Consider the following 9493-nt stretch of genomic DNA (forward strand, 5'->3'; position numbering starts at 1 on the left):
ACACGGAATGATAAGTGAAACAATTGAAATAGTCTTCGGGAGTGAAACTTGAGGGCTTAACAATCCTCATGGTATTTTATCGAATCGATCGGACCAACCTCATTTTCAAAAGAAATCAGTAATGACCATGAATCTAAAAAATTTCACCGAAGGCCAGAGTAGAGGTTCCATTAAATGCCTTCCATTTCCAATTTGAAAAAAGAGTTAAGATGAAATATTTTGAGGAATTCAAATTTTCATCTGTATATGAACGTGGATGGATAGCACAAAGAAGAGCCGATGATTTTCTATAGTAAATAACGGATCGATGATAAAATGTATTTCGATTGCTCTTATCGCTTCGATGTGATATCGTTTTCAATGAGACGTAAATGGCGACATATGACAATACCATTCTGTTTGATAATGCAGAACCACAACTGAAGAATATTCGGGAGTTGTAAACATATTGATGCAAATGGCTCATTTGTTATCTGAGGATGAAATTACTCTGATCAATAGAACTTATATGATATGAATGTTTTTCATTTCCATCCCTCTTGTGAATTATAATCAGTCTATGAACATAGATCGAAGAGAAAAGTAGTTTTTCAGTGAGTGTCGTGATCTATACTTGTTCTACCATGAAAGTTAATCCGATCAACGTTATCCGACTTCTGATGGCAACATTTGAAGTTCTCAATCTTGCTGAAACACCCGTGAACAACGAGGAACATGAATTAGCAGATACGTTCCAAAGGATATTGATTTAATCAATGAAGGAATATAATGGAGTGGAACTGATCGAAGAAACATCCCTGGATTTTCAAGAGCCTTATAAATATTTCCAAATGATAGCGGTCGAGAATAAAGAATTTCAACCACATACAGAAGAATCACCTGACAGTTGTTCGGAGGATGAGGAACCTGTATATTTCGAATGTAAAAAGAATGCCGTTGACTGCTGGAGAAGTGGAAAAAAGAAGAAGAATCTCTCTATAGAAACTGTTTCCCATCGATTCAGGAAGGTGAAATCGCGTAGACAGTTACGACGCTGGGCGAATCAAATCAATAAAGGAGGGACATACATGGAGAAGTTGAAACGCATTTCGGAGTATACATTAAAAAATATGAAGAATGCTATCGATGCAGGTTTGATCATCCACGATACTGACCTCCGAAAATAGGCCCTGCAAGCCCGGAAGGAAATCGGCTTCGAAGACGTTCGTTTCACAGCTTCGTCCAGGTGGTTGCATTATTTCAAACGGGCACACCGCATAACATCCCGGAAGATTAACAAATTCATCACCAGAAAAACATTAGAGACTCGGGAAGAATTACAAAAAGAAGCGGACGAATTCCTCCTGAAAGTTCGGTCTTATTGGGATACGTATGGCCCAGAAAACATTTATAATACTGATCAAAGTTATTTCCAATTGGAAATTCATTCAGGGCGAACGTTAGCTGAAGAAGGTACTAAACAAGTAGCGTGCGTCGTACAGATAACTTCAACGACACATAGTTATATAGTACAACCTCTGATTTGTGCTGATGGAAAATTACTTTCACCTCTCTTCCTGATTTTGAATGAACCTTCTGGAACTTTCGGTCCAATAGTGGAGCAAAATCTCTTCAAACCTGCGAATGTGTTAGCGCTTCAAACTCGGGAAAACTCACTTCACGTATGACAATATTTAAGACCTAACAAACATGATATGTTCTATACAATAATTCGGATTATCATCTAGTACTTGATTTTTCAGAGCATTTCAAAACCTGGTTGAAGGAAGTCTTTTTCCCAAACGTGGGTCCTAGAAGTCTACTGTCAATCGATTCCTGGAGCGCACTCTGTCCTCAAGTCGTGAAAGAAATTACTCCTCCAGATAAACAATCATAAACTATGTTGATACCAAAGTGTTACGTCCGAATGACGTACAACATTTTTTTTATTATTTTAATTATTAATTATTAATAAATGATGGAATATTTCCATCAGCTCATTTAACATGAGAAACGTTATCTATCGGCATGCGATGTCAATTAGCGAAACTTACGGGTGGTCTACTCAGGTGTACTCGAATTCGAATCTTTCCAACGCGTACCCGAGTCAATCGGAATTTATTAATTACTGTTATTATGAATAATGAAAATATTATTTAGAAATTTAACATTTTTAACAAGCATTCAATGGGAAAACATATTTTATACCTGAAAAATTAAAATCAAGATTTTTGGATTATTAGAAACCCCAAAAATCTTGATTGAAGTTAGAAAATATTTCAACATAAAAAGAAAAGAAATGGAAGAAAGGAAAAGGCATCGCTGTTGCGAAGAGCCTTATCATCGAGGGTTTCGGATGTCCGTACCAGACATCGGCTGTGTCCCGGCACGTAAGCCATCACCTCCCCTTACCGATATAAATTCCTCAATACACTTCCCCTTATTCCGTAATCATAATACACAATACCTCCCCTTCGTATTCAAACAAGACGTTCCTTGTTCTTCTTTCCCCCACCTCCCTACAGAGATCATGCGGCACACGCCGGTGAGCTGTGATTCTCCTCTTCAAACCCACCACGTGACTTCACACTCTTTCCCCCACCTCCCAATACTAATTAAAAAGTGCCAGACGATTGACACACACAATTAACCCTGACACCTAAAGGTTAACGCGTAGGGCGTTAACAGGACAGTCCCGGCATCACCGTCAACGGAAACAGATCAAGGAATACCAAGTGAACTCCAAGTGAACTCCAAGGATTATCAGTGGTTTTTCTATCATTATATATTTATTGTGTTAACATGAAAATCCATTCAATTTGTGAAATCGTAGTGATATATATATTTTCCTTTGGTTTGCTGTGATTTATTAAAAAAAAACACATTCATTTCCCAAGTGATTTCCCTTCAGGAAATCACAATAATCCGTTGTGATTGGTGGGAACTAATTAAATTCTTTCCTGATTTCCCTTCAGGAAATCATTAAAATTAACATTTAATAAATTAGAAAAAAAGGGAAATAATAGATTTTTTTTTGTGATTTTCTTTTTTTTCTTTGAAAATAAAACATAATAGTTTTTTTTTTTTAATAATTCGAGTAATTGATTGCTAAATTTTGATATCAATTGATCTTATTATTCAAAAATTTTCAATTTGATTTGTCAAAATTTTAATTCACTTGTGTTTCCGCAGAGTTAGGTTGATCAAATTTCGATTGGTCGGAAAAATTTTGATTCATTTAATTGACCTCATCTTCTGTTGACATCTATACCACAATTGTCATCTACATCAATTGACATCGACATCAATTAGCATTCACATCAGAATTGGCATCTACATCACAATTGTTATCTACATCCATTGACATCGACATCAATTGGCATCTACATCACAATTGCCATTTACTTCAATTGACATCTACATCAATTGGCATCTCCACATCATAGCCTGACACTGCCAGGACCTCGTTCCAGCCATCGGTTCCCTCCAGCCCTCCCCTTTCTTACAAACAAAATTTTCGAATTACCCGAAACCCCAAAGCAGAACATGTAAGTCACTTGAATTCAATTATTCTTTCCCATTGAAATGAACAGATTCTAAAGTCAAGGAATCCGGACTTTGGTATACAGGAAAAAAGATTAAACAAGAATTAGAAATTTTAAGACAATACAATTCCCTATAAAACCCAGGAATTAGAATTTTTAGGGAAATACATTTCCTCTGATTAATAAGAATTAAAAAAATTTTATGGGAAAATACATTTTCCCTCTGAATAAAGAATTAATTAGTATTTTTATGGGAAAGTACATTTCCGTCTGAATAAAGAGAGAATTAGAATTTTGGAAAAATACATTTTCCTCTGAATAAAAAGAGAATGAGAATTTTTATGAAAAATATATTTCCTCCAGAATAAGGAGAATTAGAAATTTCCGTAGGAATTTAACTCCCTCCAAATTGGAAAAAAAAGGAAATAATCTAGTTACGATTTAGTTTCCTCTACGAGGCATTAAGGGAAGAAAAGAATTGAGAATTATTTCCTCTCTGGATTTCTCTCGAATTAAATTTTTCTTATGATGATCAAGATTAAAATCACAATTAGAAATTATAAATTTCAACTCCGAATTGAAAGAATTCTTTAATTCAATTAAACTAAGAAAAGCTGGATTGAATTGATCGGTTGATCTATGATGACTTTCTTTACATTTATTTTTGATCTCCCAAGATCCTCAATTGGATCATCATGACATCATTTGTCTCTTTGAATCCAAATTCAAGTGTCTAAGCAATTTAACATCAAACATTCGTGTCGTCGCCATTTTGGGTCCGCTTTGGACTATTCAACAACCATAATTTCAATTAAAACCACCTAATGAATGAATAACTTTTATTCAATTATCGAGTTCAACTCATTGCAATCCTTGGAATTAGAATCTCCCCAATATATTCTCGGTGATTAAATTGTTCAGTATTCTGACGTGAAAAATCAGAGAACGATGAGAGAATATAAAACAAAAAAAATCTTAATTAGTTTCATAGCAAAAATTTTAATGGAAGTAGACGAATGATTGATGGGTTACTCATTTCCAAATAAGGAAATGATCATCCTGTCAATCGATCAATTCACGAAGAAACTAAAGTGTATCCTTATTATCAATTGTTAATCAAAAATTAACTGGGAAAAATCATTAAAGAATATCGTTAATTATTCTTGAAAATTCTGTTTACGATTCATTTCTAGAATAAGCAAAAGTCACCTCGCCATCCTAAGCTATTTGCTTTGGTAGGCTTAAAAAGGCAATTTTTAGTCGTATTTTCTCAATTTATCAATCAAGATAAGTTGAAAAATCATGACATAACAAAAGGGAACTACTGGAAAAATTCAACCCCTTGACGTATATGGTTTTAGGATATGGAAGAATTATATTCGTCATTTTTCGGATAGGGTGGTCCTAATGGACTATGATATTAATTTACATTTGCGGAAAAATATCATAAAGTTACAGTCTTTAGTCCATAATCAATTATCATCACCAAGGTATCAAAATTTATTTCGTTATGTTGGTTTCAGAGTGGTTACATTTCTAAAAAACCAGATAACTTCGAAAATCCTGTCGATTTTGCATTCGGGCAATCATCTCATCCGCACTGTGATATTGAAGGCTGTTCCAATATTACAGTAGTCAAATGCTCATGGTGCAAAAAATCACTTTGTTTGCTGCATTTTTTTGAAGAATATCATTTTTGGATGCATTACGTCCCCTAATGCTATCTATACTGTAGATTGATCTCAACAGAATGTATGCCGATTGAGAACATAATACTAGAAGGAATAAATGGTCTGAGCTTCTATAATAATATCAATGTATATTCTGAATTCCATCATTTGGGGATTACTACTATCATTGTTTCCTTTCCATATCGCATCTTCATTCAATCCTTACCATTCAGTTCGGACTATGGTACTGTGATACAAGTAGACGGATAATTAAAAGGTTGTAATTCATATATAACTAGCAATGGACATTTTCATGGGTTCAAATTTTGATATTTCTTATTATTCTTTACTCTTTCAAATGAATTCTGTTCACTGATATAATTAAAAGTAACTTCCAGAAAGGTTATTTTAGCCTCCAAGTGTTACTTCCAGAGACTCATTACTCATCTTTTTTATGTACCAAAAAATCGAAGACCTGTATATAATAAAAAAAAAGTATTTTACTTTCAATTTTAATTTGGGGAAAAGAATCGCAGGACGTGCTTTGAATTGTCTCATGCTTCCGAACGAAATGTGTTTCGTAAAATTCTCCTCGATATTTTTCTCCCTTATTTAAAAAAATCCCCCCCCCCCCAAAGGGTAGTTAACCTCCCCGACATCACTCCTGGATCCTGTCCCAATGGTTTCTCTCATCATCAGCCGTAAGCTTCGTTTTGTACAGGAAAAAGTTTGAAATTTCGCAATTCACGAAAAATCTCTTTTTTATGTTTTAAATTTCGATTTAAAAAAAAACAGGTATTCTGTATTTTTTTGTGGCGCGAGCCACAATAGATTAATTTCTTGAATTTATTTCGTAGCGTCTCGAATATTCCAAACGTCGGAATTCGAGACAAACGTCATTTTGTCCTTGTCCCTCACGAAATTTCAGGACAATTCTCAAACCTTCGATAAATGAAGGTATATAAACTCGTACGCTCCCCGGCGGAGGAAGTCAGTCTGCTTTTGAGTACGCATGTAAACACTTGCCTTTAAATATACAGTTCTTGTCAACACCGAGTTATTCTTTTTGATTCCCACACCAAACCGACACAACTGGTGACCCCGACGTGATTGAAGTGAATAGTTTTCTCGCGTTTTCTTTAGTTATTAATTATATCACGTTAACGCCGCGACTGTTCCGCGAAATTCGAGTGCACTTCGATCGTGCACTTTGTGAGTGGTTTGTGTGCCACGTACGCTCGTGTGTTGTATCGTTCACGCGCTCCATTCGAGTTCTTTTCANAGTTATTAATTATATCACGTTAACGCCGCGACTGTTCCGCGAAATTCGAGTGCACTTCGATCGTGCACTTTGTGAGTGGTTTGTGTGCCACGTACGCTCGTGTGTTGTATCGTTCACGCGCTCCATTCGAGTTCTTTTCATGAATTTCGGTGCATTGCTGAGCACCCAAGGACGCTGTCCTGTACTGAATATTTTTCAGACTTTCTCTAGTGTTGTTTTTTCGCGAAACCAAAATGCCTGATAGTGTCGAGGTGCACGAAGCTGACAATGAAGCCCCGCTCGAATGCGTTTCGATACGATGTCCCCCCTTCAACGCCGAACGTCCAGCGTTATGGGTCGCCCAGCTCGAGGGACAGTTTCATCTATCCGGGATTAACGATGAAGTAACGAGATATTAGTATGCCTCGTCTCATCTCGATCCCAAGGCCGCTGCTGAGGTACAGGATATCCTCCTAAATGTGCCTGCCGAGACACCGTACACACGTCTCAAGGAGGCGCTCTTCGAACGCCTCACGCTCTCCCGGGACGCACGACTCCAGCAGCTGCTCGACCGAGAGGTATTGGGTGACAGGAAGCCCTCGCAATTCCTGCGTCATCTCAGGAGTCTCGACGACACGGTTCCTGACAACATTTTACCCACCAAGTGGCTCAGCCGACTGCCGATGATGACGCAGTCCATCCTGGCGTCACAAGTGGACATGGCTCCCGACAGGCTTGCAACACTCGCCGACAAACTCCACGAGATCCCATTACCGGTAGCCCACATCAATGAGGTTCAGGAGCCAACGTCCTCAGCCCTCGAGGCACGCTTTTCTCGTCTCGAAGCCACAATCTGCGAGCTGGCATCGGCCTTAAAGGGCAAAGCGTTGCACGTACTCGCTTCCGCTCTCGATCCCGTTCTCGAGCAACCTCGCCAGCACCCTACAACAACCAGTCCTGGTATCATCGAAGATACCACGACAGGGCTAGACGTTGCAAAGCACCTTGCTCGTGGCAGGGAAACGCCCCGGCGGATCGTTAGTGGCGGTTAACGTTCCCTCTTTCAAATCCAGCCGCCTCTTCGTAACCGATTGCGCCACCAAAATCCAATACTTGGTGGATACTGGCGCCGATCTTTGTACATTTCCGAAATTTCTCACTCCTGGAGCAAAGAAACGAGTTAACTATACGCTTATTGCAGCCAACGGCTCGACAATCAACACGTACGGCTGCATAACTCTATTGCTCAACCTCGGCCTCCGGAGGGATTTCACATGGCGCTCCGTAGTGGCAGACACAGCCAAACCAATTATCGGTGCCGATTTTTTGGCGCATTTCGGAATTTTACGTGACCTGAAGAACGGCTGCCTTATCGACTCAACAACTGGATTAACGAGCTCATGCACAGTGTCGCTATCCAGCATCGTCTCGGAAATCAAGGTTACGCCTGTCGATCCGTCATGGTCAGATCTCCTTGGTATGTTTCCCAATTTAACGAAATCCGAAGGAATATGCCTTCCAGCCAAACATTCGACGCTTCACCATATCGCCACTACACCCGGACCACCAGTATCCAGAAAATCACGACGCCTCGCCCCCGACAAACTGAAAATCGCCAAGGCGGAGTTCGACAAAATGATGCAACTGGGAATCACTCAACGTTCGAAGAGCCCCTGGTCATCTCCCCTCCACTTGGTACCGAAAAAGTCAGGCGAATGGCGACCTTGTAGAGATTATAGAAAATTGAACGCACGAACAATTGCGGATCGATATCCCGTTCGCGTTCTAGAAGACTTCACTGCTAATCTCGCTGGGAAAACAATCTTCTCTACGATCCACCTCGTACGCACCTTTAATCAAATACCTATGGCCATCGACGACGTAAACAAAACAGCTATCATGACACCATTTAGCCTTTTCGAATTCCCGTTCATGCCGTTCGGGCTTCGAAATGCCGCACAAACATTTCAACGGTTTATCTCATATGTATATGTTGTAATTAACACCACCAAGTGTCGTTTCGGCCAACCGGAGGTAGACTTCCCCGGCCATCCTATCTCGGCGCAGGGTATCTTACCGCTCCTGTCGAAGGTAGAGACGATCGTCAATTTTCCTCGGCCAACATCTATTCGTAAATTGCGTGAGTTCCTAGGTATGATCAATTTTTATCGCAAATTTCTTAAAGATGCTGCAAGATTACAGGGTCCTCTCCATGAATACACTCAGGGTGCTAATATCAAACGCTCTCACCCCGTCGCCTGGACACCTGAGGGCGATACCGCTTTCACCGCCTGCAACGAGGAGCTGAGAAAAGCAACGTTACTGGTCTACTCGGACACGACACTCCCATGGGCTATCTTCACCGATGCTTCCGAATACGCCATCGGTGCAGTCCTGCAGCAACGACGAGGACAGCACTGGAAACCACTGGCATTTTTCAGCCAGAAACTACAACCTGCGCTGAGGAAGCACTGCTCTTACGATCGAGAGCTCCATGCCATCTACGCTGCCGTGCGAAAGTTCCGCTACATTTTCGAGGCGAGACACGTCACGATCTTCACAGGTCATAAGCCGTTGCTTCACGCCTTCGCCCAGGATCCCGACAGAGCCACGCCGTGGCAGTTCCACCGCCTGGATTTTATCGGCCAGTTTTCGACCGACATCCAGTACGTGGCCGGCANTGCTTCACGCCTTCGCCCAGGATCCCGACAGAGCCACGCCGTGGCAGTTCCACCGCCTGGATTTTATCGGCCAGTTTTCGACCGACATCCAGTACATGGCCGGCATGGACAACATTGTCGCCGATGCGCTTTCTCGTATCGAGACAATCTCTGCTGCCGTCTCTACGAATGAGCTTGCCGAAGCTCAAGCCGCTGACGAGGAGTTCCAGCAACGTCTCCAGGGTCAACACCACGACGCTCTCGCCCAATGACCTGTCAATGTTCCAGACTGCGCCACGCCTATCTATTGCGACGTGTCTGGCGATCTGATTCACCCTTTCGTTCCTGTGCCATTGAGAAGAAGAATTTTCGACGCTC

This window comes from Diachasma alloeum, unplaced genomic scaffold (assembly GCF_001412515.2).
Source record: "Diachasma alloeum isolate Michigan unplaced genomic scaffold, Dall2.0 Dall_scaffold_00319, whole genome shotgun sequence".
Lineage (NCBI taxonomy): Eukaryota > Metazoa > Arthropoda > Insecta > Hymenoptera > Braconidae > Diachasma > Diachasma alloeum.